General features: G+C 38.8%; 1 protein-coding gene across 1 annotated transcript in view; it reads right to left on the reverse strand.

Annotated features, from left to right (window-relative positions):
- Nucleotides 1-15960, reverse strand: part of NSG2 (neuronal vesicle trafficking associated 2) — a 40966-nt gene that overhangs the window by 5247 nt on the left and 19759 nt on the right. The gene's annotated exons all lie outside the window — the stretch shown is intronic.

The following is a 15960-nucleotide window of genomic DNA, read 5'->3' on the forward strand; positions in this document are numbered from 1 at the left end:
TTTTCAAGAGGTAGTTTTGCCCCTGGGATACAAAAGAAGGACACTACAGTAGTGAAAGGATCACAGTCAATGGGAGGAAATTGACAGCCTCCCTTTTACAGCTCCTAGGAATGAAGACAAGTAAGGATCATTAGGACCTGAGAGCTCTTTCTGATCTTCCTGGAACCTGACATCACATCTCTCTTTGCATGGTCTTTTGATAATGCATCATGAATTAAATTACACAGCTCATCCCAGGCTTTTTTAAGCAAAAAAAGAAAGCTTTCAGCACATCTGCTGATGCATAGAAAATACAAAATTCTCAAAATCTATTTACAGAGAGATCACATGGCCATTGGCAATACCCCCCCATCGATTTTATGTCACAATATCATGACATATATATGGTTCCATATGGTTCCATTTCATTATCCTGTTATATCACATATACACAATGTACAGTATTTGGTGATTTAAGCGTATATATGCTTTTCTATGGTTTAAAGAGGTTTTTTAAAGATTATATAGAGATATACAGATAGGTGGTTGTAACACCTAGTGTAACAACTGGCTGTAATGCAGAGGTCAGCCTTGTCCACTTCTCAGAGACGGGAGCTGTGCTTTTTGGTCCTTAATGTATGTTTGTTTCTGAGACAGTGACATAGGTCGATGGGGAGATCATCAAAACCCAAAAAAAAAACATTTTACTCAGATGGATGGCCACTCTTGGATTTGCTGCTTAATCTATGTTATATTAAATCTAATTAGAAATGCAGAAACCCGGCAAATATAAACCCTTTCCATTTCTTCTGTTTGCTTCTCAAAGTATGAAATGGAGACCAAGGATTTAACTTTTTTCATTTTCATTTATTTCATTAAATACTTCTGTTATTTCCTATAATTATTTCAAAAAGTTTTAGCATTTAAGGGGGATTCAGGTGGAAAATATTGATAAATATGATAAAAAATAACCTCACACTTAGTTCGATGAGAGTCAAACACCCATCACCACCCCGGATTTGTTCTTGAACGCTAATAAACACAGAATGAAACAGGAAACAGGTCCATTCTAAGTATTGTTGTAGATCATATTTCATGCATTAGATGGGATCTAATCTGCAGCAACGTAGTTCAGCCACTACACTGAGAATGGAGCTGTCTGTGTCCTGTTCCAGTGTTATTAAATTGAGCTGTGGGTGTTATAAGTCTTCTCCATCTACTCAGGAGGTATTTAAGATTTAGCTACTAAAATCCAACAGTATCAAAGTGTTCAACATTAGCTATTACTTGGAAAGGGTTTTTGTGTCTTATTGAACACTGAGAACTGCCTTAACAAGAAATCTCCCCCCATAGCTACAGGGTGAAGTACAACACACAGTGTAACACAACATAAATAGATCTATTACACATTTCTAGCCTTCTAAAGCTGTGAGTGCATGAAGAAAATGCACTGCATTTTTAAGCTACAATGACATTTTAATGAAAGTGTACAATAATTATATATTTTATGTTACAAACATTAACAACCACATTAGATGTTTTACCAACCTTCCTGGTTTGAAAAAGGGATTCATTTTAGCACAAACAAATTTATAAAGTGAAAAATTCCCCCTTATCTTTTTATACAGATAACATTGTTTCAAAGAAGTTTAATATAACATCATTTTGTTTGAGACTGTGGACCACCTTTTCCCTTAGGATGCTTCCCTCCATTTGCCTGAAGGAACCTGTACGTCCTTGGCCCTCTTCTCTTTTCCCTCTGCACTTACCAATTGGATAAATCATAATCCAATTTGGTTTTCATTATCATCTTTATGCTGATTTTACCCAACTATATACTTTACGTACTGTACGTAATATCACCCCTGCCTTACTGCAGATAACCACTGATTATCTAATGTCTCTAACATCATGATCTCTCTCTACCTGGAATCTTTCTAAGACTGAACTTCTTGTTTTTCCTCCATCCACTAATCAACCCATCCTCCATTTGAGTCTGTGGTATCACCATAACCCAGAGGCAGCAGGCCCACTGGTTGCTAGATTCTGACATCTCCTTTGCACCAAATATTCAATCACCTACATGCTCTTGGTGCATGCACCTCAAAAACATCCAGTAACATCCAGTAATTTCTTAGAATACTCTAAAACCCTAATTGTTTGTAATGGGGACTTTGGACTCAAGTAGGACAGATGGGACAGTGAGCCCTAAACTGAGCCCCCAAACTATCACCTGCCTGCTTGCTCCAGCAAATCCTAGGTAATGCAGGATAATCCCTTAAATATAGATACCATGCAGACACAAAACAAGACTCACAAACAAACAATAGAAAAGGCGAGGTAAGGGGTCCATGTAACATCAAAGATAGCAAGTACAGCACAAAATCTGAGTAATAAGAGTCAAAAATACGAAACCCAAGATCAGAGAATATAAGAGTTATCAGAAGTATAGCGATTGAACAGGAACTAGGTCAGAAATAAAACCAGCAAAATACTATCTCTGACAGGGATACAAATAGGGTTCGGAAGTAAGCGTTCTCCTTACAGAAACTGCCAATTAAGGCCACAATGTAGACGTGTGGCCTCATAAGAGGCCTTATGACATCATGCAGGATTAAAAACCAAATCAGTATACCTATTCCAGAAGGAACAGACTCCCAACTGTAGACAGCACTGTTTCGACCTAATTGGGTCTCCTCAGGACAGCGTAGGGAACTGGTTTGGTTGGGTGAGAGCCTTGTGACTAGGGTCAGGAAGTAAGAGTTCTCGTTATGAAGATTGGCAATTAAGGCCGCCATGTAGGCCTGTGGAGTCTTATCATCAGCGTGGCCTCTTGTAGGTCATGCTTGATGTCAAGGGAGCTGCTTTACAAGGTAGCTAAAAGAGACATGGTTTTCCTTATCCCATCCTGGAAAACTTTGCATATTTTCCCCAAATCCCCCTAGTGGAGCATGCATGGCTATAAGATTCCACACGCCTACATGGTGGCGTTAACTTGCAGTCCCCGAAGGAAAACTCTTACTTTCCAACACTAGTCACAAGCCTCTCACCCAGCCAAACAAGTTCCCTATAGTATACTGAGGAGACCCAATCAGGTCCAAACAGTGCTGTCTACAGTTGGGAGTCTGTTCCTTCTGAAATAGATATACTGGTTTGGTTTTTAATGACGCATCATGTCATAAGGCCTCTTGTAGATCATGCTTGATGTCAAGGGAGATGCCTTACAAGGTAGCTAAAAGAGCCATGGTTTTCCTTATCCTGGAAAACTTTGCATATTTTTACAGGGATACAAATTGATACAGAGAAAGCCTCAGCTGTAGATGACTAGAGAAGAGCTCTCTCTCACCACAGTTAAAGGCTTTGTCCGACTAAAAAAAAAAATTATTAGCCTGGCTGGGGAGGGCTTTTATTAAAAAAAATATATCTGTACTCACCTGCTCCAACACTCCTGGTGTCATGGACCGTTGGAGCTGTGGGACAGGACAAGAGGAATGAGGGAAGTACAGCTATATACATTTTTTTTTTTAAAAGCCCTCCGCATCCAAGGCAATACATTTTTATAACAGTCAGACAACCCCTTTAACTACTGCCAGACCAGAGCAGAGATGCAGAGTGACTGCTTATGGTGAAATAGTTTAAACACTGCCAGGAACATAAAGTCAGTTCAGAAAAAAAAAACACACAGGGAAATCAACGCTGCATTGTGTGGACAGAAGATGACGCTGCCACAGATGTTACATCATTGCTCTGATTCTCTCTCATCTCCACAACTGTAATGCTATAGACTCCCTCCTCTATAATGTATATTTATGCAAAGTATGTTGAAAAGTTAGTGACCATTTAAAATGAGTTTCTAATGTTTTAAGACCCGGTGAAAGCTACATAGGATTTTTGAACAGCAGTATATAAATTAGAGCTTTACTAACAGGTCTTGTCTGCCACTTTAAAAGACAACCATACAACTAACAGCAAAATACAAAAGGGATTTTGTTAGATCTATTCTAAGATGACCTAGTTACTCAGTCACATGAAAAGGATTAAAATAAAAGGTGAAGAGCAAGTGATTCTGATAAGAATTTCTGTAATGGTTGATTCAGTCTGTGCCAGTAGTTGGTCTATAATTCTAGATATAAAGACTTTTCAAGCTTTGCATCTTGGGCTATTAGAAGCTGTAATTAGGATATTTAAATACACCAAGGTGCTTGAAAACTGAAAAAAAAAACTGCAAGGGAAAAGTACAAGCTCTTCAACTTCATCTTTCCTTTGAGCACCAACGTGTTCCTCCCATCTCTAGTTTAATGAGACCACATAGGGTACATAGTCTTACACTAGGCACCAAAAAAGCAAGTGTAAAATATAATCCAAATGTCAAACCATAAATACTTTTAGCTTTACATGTAGAAAAAGTTTTTGGGAATGCATGTTAGCAGTGCTTGGCACAATCGGATTGAAACACTTTGTAAAAGTCCAGGAATCCCTGTATTTGAGTCCTCCAGAAACTACCCTCTTCATTCAAAATTCCTGGCAATTAATTGGGAAATGAGGCAGGAATGTTCCAGCTCATGTCTATTTTGGCCTAGTAATAGAATCTTTGCCCATTCTTCTTCACTTCGATCCGATTAATGTCAGGTATCTTTTTGGATAAATAAGAAAAAAAAGGTTGAGGCATTTTTACATTTCCTGTGGCTTCCATGGTCTTGTGTGCCAACTGCCTGAGCTGCAAATTTCAGAGCAGGTCCTAAATCTGTCTTTACTACTGTCATCGATCATGAATGGACCTCACCAACTGATGACACCATGGTTCTGTTGTTTGCAGCCCAATATTTCACACGTTTGTATGCAAATAAGCTTAGGTTGTTTGGAGATGGTAGGCTTCACATATTAAGACCCTTTACCCTCAATCTAAAACCGATAATGGATATATTAGCTTTATTGTCTGGCTTCAAAAGAAAAAAACAGACTCAGGATAGAATACATTTTTGAAGTATTCCAATAGATAATACTATTCCAATTAGATGTTGTTTTTTTCAAATTGTAACCAATATAAAAATATAAATAAGCAACACTACCCAGAAATGTTATGTATTAAAATATCAGGTTCTGTATCATGCATGGAGAACGCCATAAAAAGCATTTAACAAGTCTAGTATACAATTAGGATATTAAGCACATACAATACATTGGGAACTTTTTCCAGTTATAAGCCAAATGGTCACCACCATTGTGATATTGAGTTTTGATCCCATTATCTGTTTTTCATATTGCATATGCTGATATTAAATAGCATATTTAAATGGAATGTAGAAATATATCACATTCAGATTAAAGACTAAAGACTGTTAAAGTTAGAATTAGCCATCCATTTATTTTAATGAGAGGTAGTGGCAGATTTTTTTCACAAATTAATTTTTCCAGGACTACAACCAATCGGTGTAGATTTCAAACAGAAATTGATAAATGGGAGGCTACTTTCCATGGCCATAAACATAATTTGCTAATGTACTTATAAACAGTAATCATATATACAAGGTAATAGACGATAATCTAGCACCCCAATGGTCAGACATTAAAGAACTGATAAAACAAATATAAAAGTTTCAATTGATTTCTGTAAAAAACTCCTCTCTTCCTCTTTCTATACCCTCCACTGTGTTAAGTTTAAGAAGTAAGGAATTAAATACATGTCCAGTTACCTGATGCTGAATTATTTTCTGTGTATACTTAGCATTGAAGGGGTATTCTCCTCTGGGCATTCACATTTAATTTAATCAACCAAATACATTCACATCATCAGTTGGATTTTTTTTTAAATGTTCCTGTGTGAAGATAATTTCCCATTAATGTATGCATGTTGTCCCTTAGAACCAAGATAGTCATCCTTGGATACGACCACCCCACACTCCCCTGGCCAGAGCAGTATTGAGGCCTACCGACTTCCTGGATCGAGTGTTCATTACCACAGGTTGCCTGTGGGACATGCGGTACCTCCTGAACATTTTATATGCCAAAACAATTTGTTTCTATGTGCAATTACTGCAGCAATGGTGGTCATATCCAAACTCAACAATCTTGTTTCTAAGGGACATGGATATATTTTTGGGATGGTTTCCGGGAACTATAGAAAGTGCCAAAGGTATTAGAGGAATTTTATCCATAAAAATTTAGAGGGGCAAAAAACCTGTTCCATATTTGAATGTATTAGAAATATATTTCCATATCAAATGACTTGTTCTAAGGCATTATATATGGCCTTGAGACACCATGCAGCATTATATGTAGTGTACTCCTTGGTACACAACCACAGGAACTCCATAAACAATCTTACAGGACACCCAGATATTATTAACCAAACTCCTCGACACCACAAAAGCTGCTACAGAGGAAACCTTTTTCTGTAGTAAGTGAATTGTAGATATGAACATAGAAGAAGCACAATAGAGAATTATCCATCCAATTAAATACATTTTATCTGATCATCTGTATAATAATAACATAAACCTTATTTCTTTTGTGCTGAATGAGACAGATGCAGGTGGGAAGTGCTAATCCAGACTTCTCCCGGCTCAAACTTTACTTGACAAAGAATGACAGCAACAAAGGTGAGGAAAAACCTGTGAATAGAGTTACGGATTCCTTTAAGTGAAAATTGAGTTGTTAAGTTAACATTTCATACACCACACTTGCTATGAAGAGCTTTTTTTTTTTTAAATCTGTCTCTGTCATAAGAAAATCATTTTTATTATTTCAGGCAATATTCTATGAGATCTCGGTGTATGAAATGTCACTTGGCTTGGCATTGACTCTGAGTCCCACTCAAGTGTGTGGAGTAATGCTACAATATCACCAACAAATCAAAATAAAAATCATACAATTTTTGGGTCTAGCAAATCAGAAAACTGTCAACCTCTAAAAAGAGAAAACTACTGGGTGTCAAACAGCAAGAGAATAATTTGATAGAAAAACATATAAGAGAGGTTTAGGACAAAAGCAGCCTTCTAAACCTTGTGTAGCAGTGTGCTGCCATAAGTGGCCTGTAGCTACAAATTGTGTAGTGCCTAAGACTTTAAATATTAAATATTAAGTCTACTCAAAACCTCCAGGACTTTCTGCAGTCTTTAGTGAACATTGGGGCCGGTATATTAAGGGGTTGGCCACTTTTCCTCATGTTTTTGTAGTCGGGGTGTGTAAGTGTTGGGGCCAAATATTAGGTAATTTACCAATACAGGCAGTCCCCGGGTTACATACAAGATAGGGTCTGTAGGTTTGTTCTTAAGTTGAATTTGTATGTAAGTCGGAACTGTATATTTTATCATTGTAATCCCAGCCAGAACTTTTTTGGTCTCTGTGACGAATGGATTTTAAAAATGTTGTCATAGGAATCAGGATTAACAATAAATCTTCATTACAGACACCTGTGATAACTGGTATATCTGTTTATTGTAACCTAGGACTAAAGTACAATAAATTACCAATATCCAGTGGTCCGTTTGTAACTAAAAGTCGTATGTAAGTCGAGTGTTCTTAAGTAGGGGACCGCCTGTATACATATAATCATAGTTCTGCTGCTTTCTTGATATGTAAAGTTAAGCCTTCTGTCTTTTACCTTATCAGCCAGACATTCCCGAACAGAAAATGGCCGCAGATGGAGGGTCATGTGATCTCTGACCATGAGCAATCACCCTGCCAGGACCTTATGATAGTATTCATGCAGCTTTATCATGCTTTATATGAAAAATACTGGTGCACAAGACATGAGCTGTAGCTACTTGTTGTCGTATCCTATTATATCTACTAAAGCAAGGGCTTTTTCATGAATCTTTTTATAACCACAGTACACACTGCATAGAAATCCAAGGTGTCTCCAATGTTTTACCATTTCCTACACTCCTTTGTTCTTGCATGAGGTTGTCAGTACACCACATGGGACTCACAATGTGCCACTAAACAAGTCACTAAAGCCCAGTCGCAGGATTGAGGAAACAATCAGGCATCAGCCGCTAATTGCACAGAATCAATTCATCCTTTTCTATTGCTTTTATCTGCCAACTTTAAACAAAATGAAGATAAAAGCCGAGTGCGGTGCCCAGTTTTCCACTGGCATCCCAGCACCTAGCGGAAGTCGACTTCACATTGATTTTCTTAATTACTGGCTTGGAGGACAGTGTTGTTATCTCCATAACATTGCAACAGAGTGAAGGACAATGCAAATGCAGCCTGAGCATTCCTCAAATAGCCTGCTATCCAATTATAGAATCCGACACCTAACGGTCTAAAAAACTAATCTGTATAAAGAACAGTTTTGTGAAAGGAATATTGTTAGGTAGAGATCTATGTAAGCTGCAAACATGTGATTGTCCACTGTAAGGCTATATTTACAGTAATGTGTGCCCACTGTACCATAGTATGGCGGGCACATGTTGGCGCTGGGGAGAGGAGGAGGGGTGAACGCTGCACATTCCAGCCCCTCTCCATAGTGATATATGGCGCATGGATTTGTATTCTGGGGAAAGATAGGACATGGCTATGGAAGGGAACAGTGCTGCACATGTGCAGCACTGTCCCGCTCCCATACAGTTCCGTGCACCCATTGCTGTCTATGGGGGACATATATACATTGAATATACGTCGGAGGTTTATAGATCCCCCATACAGCAGTGTGAATGTAGCCTAAGCTAGGAAAACAAAGAATAACAATGAATGTAATAGATACTAAACAGTAAATAGATACAATAATATTGCGCCTCTCAAAGTATTTATGTATTTGTATTGTTAAACCTGTGTCTAACTGTGTAACAATTTCCCCCCAGGGGATCAATAAAGTTGTATTGTAATAATACAGCAGCTATGCTGCCTTCTCCACAGCATCCACAGAATCCACCGCAGAGAGCCAAGACTGAGCTTAGTTTCTGGTATTGGATTACAGGTGGAATAGTCTTATAAAAACTAACGTATTGGTATCCTGCGGACACCAATATAGTAGAATGGAGGAGGAGACATTTGTATTATTATTGCAGCTTTTCTCCATTGTCCCCTGAACAGGAAGAGTTTCAGGGGCTCCAATGATAGTCCAGCTCTGTGCACACCTCCTTGCTCCTCCTGCAGTCCCAGGCAGCCAAGGATGTGTTGCTTTAAAATATCACTAAGTGCAGCACATTCTTGGTATTCCTCAGACGCGGGAGGAGGCTTTGAGTCCTGTCTGGTGAACTGTGTACTAGGGTGACAGCCTGAGTGCCCATAGAGAGAGCTCTAGGTGCCACCTATAGAGCCTGTGCCATAGGTTCACCACCACTGAGATAGGGCATAGTGATTTTTAAACTTGGTGAAAATAGAAGAGCCACCTCTTTGGCTTCAATTGAAAAGAGCAAGCAGAAAAAGAGATGCATTTTGGGGCAGATATTGAAGCAGAGCACCATATTATTCTTTGTGAGAAAACCATGAATACACAGCTATCTTTTTAATACAGGTGCTCCCCTACTGATATACAGATGACCCCTAGTTACAATGTTGGATGTTGGTAATTTACTGTACTTTAGCCTTATGCTATTATGATCAGCTATAACCGTTATCACAGGTGTCTGTAATGAAGCTTTATTGTTAATTCTGATTCTTATGACAAACCAACATTTTTAAAATCCAATTGTCACTAAGGCCAAAAACATTTTGTCTGGGGTTACAATTATAAAATATACAGTTTACATACAAATTCAACTTAAGAAGAAACCTACAGAACCTATTTTGTACATAGCCTGGTGAACTGCCTTTATTTGTATATCTTTCTTTTATAGCGTTATCCAATTTTCCATTGACTGTTTTCCCATTTGCTTTGCATCTCTTTGGCTTGAGTGTTTACAATTATTATATCAATTTTTCATTCATTTTTCTCATCCAAAAAAGACAAAAGGTGTTAACCTAGTAGAATTGCTCTGTTTGTTCTTTTTCAATGTTGCTTAGCAATGGATATTTCAATTCGGAAAAATGTATCATACTATGCCATGCACTTACTTACATGGATTAACGGTGTATTTTTACAATGGACGTACAGTATTATCATACTTATGGATAAAAATGATCTCCAGGCAAAGTGTGTTTTGGGAGGATTCCTTGGAGTATATGTCAAACCATAACCCTTAGATACCTCTCTCACAAGTAGAAGAAACATTACTAACAGAGAAGAGCTGCCATAGAGAAATTAATTCCCTGCGCTTTTAGCAAAAAAGTGGCACACTGTAGTCACTGAAGCACTTGGAGTATTAATGGAGAAAAGAGAAGAGCTGACGTGGTCTGTCACAAGCAGCTGCAGGGAACTTGTATTCAATGGGATTGCTCATCCCTATTAACCAATTCACTAGAGCTTGTAATATGAATGATTCCTGTAAATGATCCCTATATTAAGGAATGCTGACAATGTCATTTATTGTAATTCACCATGATGTGTAGGCTGGTTAAAAGGATTTGCAGGGCATGGGGAATAGGAATTTTGTCAGATATGTTTATCTTGTGCAAAAAGCAAAATAACAATAGTAATGATTTTATATAATTTGTATTTCATGTTTTCTTTTAATTCAGGAGTTTTCATCACTAACTATTTAATGTTATATTCAAGGTGCTGGACCAGTGTGTGTTTAGTATTGGAAATGTTTACTTTTTTTGTACACTTTTCTGTCTTCTGCAATCTGTGTTATTTCAGAAAATAGCATAAATGGCATGTGTGACCCTCATGATTGTTAGAACTATGCAGCCCATTATGACTGATTAGTCATCAATATTTGATTGATGTGAGTCTGACCCATGTTAGACCCACTAAAGTACATTTATAGTGTATCCTGGTGACTGCTCATAAATAAGGTGAAAAAATTCTTTCAGAATGTCTTTATGTTTGTATCTTGAGACATCGATGGAGGAAGCCACAGCACGCCGAGAAGTCCAAAGTATAAAGGCTTTATTCACATAGAAGGCATAGAATTCGCAACGTTTCGATTCACAATGAATCTTTCTCAATATGCTTGAGAAAGATTCATTGTGAATCGAAACGTTGCGAATTCTATGCCTTCTATGTGAATAAAGCCTTTATACTTTGGACTTCTCGGCGTGCTGTGGCTTCCTCCATCGATGTCTCAGACTACAGGTTCAGGTACCAGAATCTTTGGCTGCGAGCACCCAACTATCTGAACTCATGTGCAGATTTTTTGATTGCTGTCTTACTTTTCTTCTTTTTTATGTTTGTATCTAGCACTGACCATCCTTAGAAACAATTATTACTTAAAATTGTGATTAGTGTTTCTCTTTAATAGTATTGAGGCAAATGTATACTGCACATGTGTGACCATGGACAGATTTCTGTCCACTGTAAGTAAACATAAAAGCTTTATATAGCAGGACAGCAAGCATAGATCTAGAAAACAGTGAAGAAATGATACAGAAAGTATATTGGAAAATTTTCAAAGCTTTCCTTACAGAAACATATCAATTATTTGCTGAAAGTGAACAACCCCTTTAAATCATTGGGGAATTCCCTGTCAAACACTAATTCCAGTCATATTGTAAACCATGCCAAAATAACATCAGGCCATTCAAATCCTAGAAGATTTTTGATTTGTTGACTTTAGGACTAAGTCAAGGAGTTATCTGTGTAACAAAAATAATTCTAAAAAGGGCAGGATAGTAGTATCTTACCTTACATTTTGGCTTTAAGATATGCTTTGTTCCCCATTCCCTTGACAGGAACCCCTTAAATCAGCACCTGTCACAAAGCGTAATTCCCCCACCCCCAATAAGAGACCAGGCCTATGTTCTTATGATACCACGACTTGTTTTGAGCTTAGAAGCAAAATGGGTTGCCAACACTTTTTTGAAGGAAAGAGACTCAATCTGGAGTCGATCTTTAGACATATACTGGCAGACAGAGGCATCCTTTTTGCCTCCATCTGCACAGCATAGGCCATTGGAGGCAATATGGGGTAGATGTAGAAGCTCTTATACCCCTTGTGTAACCCCTTAATCCTCATAGACTGTAAGCTCTTGTATCACGACCTCATCCTCATAGAATGTAAGCTTGTGTCACCCCCTTATCCTCATAGACCGAAAGCTCTTGTGCGCAGGGCCTTCACTCCTATTGTTCCATATAACTGTTTGTACTCTGTAATGTAATATTATATTTGTATATGCCACCTATGATTTGTAAAGCGCTGCAGAGTTTTATGTACCTATATAGATATAAAGATTGTTATTATTATATTATTAGATGCAAAGTATTGCATTCCTCCTCATCCTAGGCTGGTCGTATGATATCATTGTGACATCACTGTTGGAAACACCATGAAGATCAGTAGCAGCCAATCACAGGCTACTGCCTATGCCCACTAATGTAATTTTCCATTGCATTATTAGAGGCTTTTTATGCTTGTTTTTTTTATTTCTAACATATATTATAAAAAAAAATTTAAAATACCACCAATGCCACAGAAATATCTTACATTCCACTGTAAACTCTAAAGTAATTCTATGCATGAAACTAGCCATAGAAATATGCTGCAAATGCAATAATTATTCCTGAACATAAAATAAAAATGAACATTCAGAAGTATATCACTACACGCTTGGCTTAGAGCCCTCTGACGTCTACGAACCCGGCTGGGGGTGAAGTGGAATCTATTTCTGCTCCGTTGTATCACTAATAATTATCACATTGACTAGTAGCACTTTCTGCCATAACACCTCTCAAATGGGTTGAGGAAAGAAACTTTATACCTTGCAATAGTTCACCTCTTACATTGCAGTGTGGACTGCCAATACATTTTTTTCTTTTGCAGGAATGTGTGCTTTTAGGATATAACACCATTTTATAAGTAGAAAAAAAAAACCTCTGCCATTTTCCTATAGCATCTGTAATAACAGTAATGATGATAGTAGAATAGCAACACAGCATACTACCAGACTATATGAGACTGGCATGTACAGAAAAGCCATTGATAACTTAGAAGCAGATAAACCAATGGCAGAGAAGTTCTAGAGACTACATACTGGGCTAAGCCTATATCAGAATGCCAGAGCTAAGTCAAGCTGCTACCCATCATATCGGCTTAGTTATTTTGCTGATACCATAACACTGTGTTCCATCACACAGCACGCTGCCATCTGGAGAAAAACAAGAGTTTACAATCTCAGGGAACATGATAAGCAGCTCAGACAGGTGCTGGCAATACCCCTGCAGGGAGAACTCATAAAGGTGCTTCTGGATACAACTGGATAGAAAACTACAGGAGAAGACATTTGATGACACTAAAGAAACACTAAACCTAGAAATGAATAATTCACGTAAACAGAGATAAACTTTACTCCACTCACAGAAGCAAGATCTGTAAGTTTCTTAAAATTTTGTCGAACAGCAGGGTAGAGGGTTAAGGCTTTAGATATTTGTCTAAAGCCAGGGTCACATGGGTGCTGCAGAAGAACAGCTACAGTTCACGCACAGTGGTATACAGTAGTGGCGCCGTGGAAATCCACCATCAAAATTAAACGTGATAAACTAGGGTCACTTTTTGATGGTAGATTTTAGGTAAATAAATCTTATTTATATACTTTACATACAACCTGTAGTTAAAGTGGCATGTAACCCAAGGTAGACTCAAAGATATTTAGGTAGGTCTAGGGCCATCACTAGGAATTTCTGGGCCCTTGACTGGCAAATTTTGTGCCTCCCCTCTTCCCGAGGCACATATGTTTCCCATGCTGAGCCTAAACACTTGCACCAACCCCCAAAATTATTTTGACAGCTGCCGCAGAACCTGATGATATACACATCAACTGCTGCAAAACCTCCTAATACACACCTCTTATGCTACAGAACCTCATTATACTCACCTCAGTTTCTGCAGAACCTCATAATACACACCTTTGCTGCTGTAGAACCTCATAATACACTCTTTAGTTGCTGTAGAACCTCATAATACACTCCTTAGTTGCTGCAGAACCACATAATACACTCCTTAGTTGCTGCAGAACCACATAATACACTCCTTAGTTGCTGCAGAACCTTATAGTACACACCTCATCTACTGCAGAACCTTATAGTACATACCGCATCTACTGCAGAACCTTATAGTACATACCGCATCTGCTGCAGAACCTTATAGTACATACCGCATCTGCTGCAGAACCTTATAGTACATACCGAATCTGCTGCAGAACCTTATAGTACATACCGCATCTGCTGCAGAACCATATAGTACATACCGCATCTGCTGCAGAACCTTATAGTACATACCGCATCTGCTGCAGAACCTTATAGTACACACCTCATCTACTGCAGAACCTTATAGTACATACCGCATCTGCTGCAGGACCTTATAGTACACACCTCATCTGCTGCAGAACCTTATAATACACACCTCATCTGCTGCAGAATCTCATTATACACACGTCACTATACAAATACATTTCTACAATTGGATTTTATAAAATAAATGTATTTGTAATGAAGATACAGCTGGAGGGGTTGCACAAAGAAACAAATAGTTTTTGCATATGAAATTGACAGGAATTACTGCATGTACTACAGCCTCTCTGTGGTAATTAATGCTGAATCCAGGTGGTTGGGCGCCAACACTGGCAGAGTGCAGCAGTGGTCGTATCAAAGGACAACTATCTCATTTCTAAGGGACATCATGGCTACATTGATGGGAATTTATCTTCACACAGGTACATTATTTTTAATAAGATGTCATTTAAGAAATGTTTATATATGGTAGAAGAATAAAAATTAATGGGAGAGATTTATCCGTCTTGCTGATAAATCCCGTCGGGTAGTAACACTGCCAGATTCCAGAATAATAGGCAGTGGTCCTAACAATCTATCATATGAATATTTCTGCTGCATGTAGAGGAGAAAAGTGGTTTCTGCTTCAGCACAGTAGGATTTAGAAAGAGGTTTCATGTGACTAAATAATATTCATATGAATATCAAGAAGTATTTTATAGTATGAAGATGAACAAACATAATATGAAACATGATAACTCTATCAGTCTATGACTATATGAGGAATCAATTTTTTTTTTCATGTTTTGTGTTTAATCATACAATTTGCCAAATACCGTATATAATCGTGTATAAGCCGAGTTTTTCAGCACAAAAAATGTGCTGAAAAATGTCCCCTCGGCTTATACACGAGTCATATAGGAAGTAAAAAATACTTAAAAAATAATAAACGTATATACTCACCCTCCGGTGGCCCCGATCTGCAGCGCTGCTCCCCCGATATCCGCACGGCTCGTCTTCAGGCTTCCGCGCCCGTCTTCTTTCTTCTGCAGGGCGCCGCCATTGTTCTTCTCCCGGGCGGCGCCTAGTATGACGTCAGCAGCGGCGTGTCATACTAGGCGCCGGCCGAGAAAGAGAGCAATGGCGGAGCCCGGCATAAGAAAGAAGACGGGCGCGGAAGCCTGAAGAGGAGCCGCGCGGACATCGGGGGAGCAGCGTTGCACATCGGGGCCACCGGAGGGTGAGTATATACGTTTATTATTTTTTTTAATGCTGGGGCAAGCTGTATACTACTGGGGGCAGGCGTATACTACCGGGGGAAGGCTGGGCTGGGCTGTATACTACTGGGGGCAGGCTGTATACCACAAGGGGCAGGCTAGGGTGCTGTATACTACTGGGGGAAGTGCTGTATACTACTGGGGGCAGTGCTGTATACTACTGGGGGCAGTGCTGTATACTACTGGGGGCAGGCTGGACTGGCTGTATACTACTGGGGGCAGGCTGGACTGGCTGTATACTATAGGGGGCTGGTTGGCTATATACTGGGGGGGGGTCTGTGACCAATGCATTTTCCACCCTCGGCTTATACTTGAGTCAATATGTTTTCCCAGTTTTTGGTGGTAAAATTAGGGGTCTCGGCTTATACTCGGGTCGGCTTATACTCGAGTATATACGGTATATCCATGTGAGATTTTGAGCAGAATTTTTAATTTTATCTTTTTTTGGGA

This window comes from Engystomops pustulosus, chromosome 4, assembly GCF_040894005.1.
Source record: "Engystomops pustulosus chromosome 4, aEngPut4.maternal, whole genome shotgun sequence".
Lineage (NCBI taxonomy): Eukaryota > Metazoa > Chordata > Amphibia > Anura > Leptodactylidae > Engystomops > Engystomops pustulosus.